We start from the raw sequence: 290 nt of genomic DNA on the forward strand, positions 1-290 counted from the left end.
GCTGGCGCCCTCCTGCCCCTCCTCCATGAGCACCCACACCCACAGGGTCGCCGCCTCCACGCCCTCGGAGGTTGAACCGTCCAAGGTGAAGAGGAAACAGGCAGACACGTCGCGGCGATGGCCCTTGCACGGCACTCCTGGGGAGGGAAGGGAACGCCGTCAGGAAAGTGTTTCTTAACAGATGGAGAAGAATGTGATGTGAGGTCGAGGGAAGAAATGACAAAAGATATTACGTTATGATTTTTCATTAAAGAGAGTAGCTATATGTCTAATGCAATTAACGGAACATA

This window comes from Penaeus monodon, chromosome 20, assembly GCF_015228065.2.
Source record: "Penaeus monodon isolate SGIC_2016 chromosome 20, NSTDA_Pmon_1, whole genome shotgun sequence".
In the NCBI taxonomy this organism is placed as follows: domain Eukaryota; kingdom Metazoa; phylum Arthropoda; class Malacostraca; order Decapoda; family Penaeidae; genus Penaeus; species Penaeus monodon.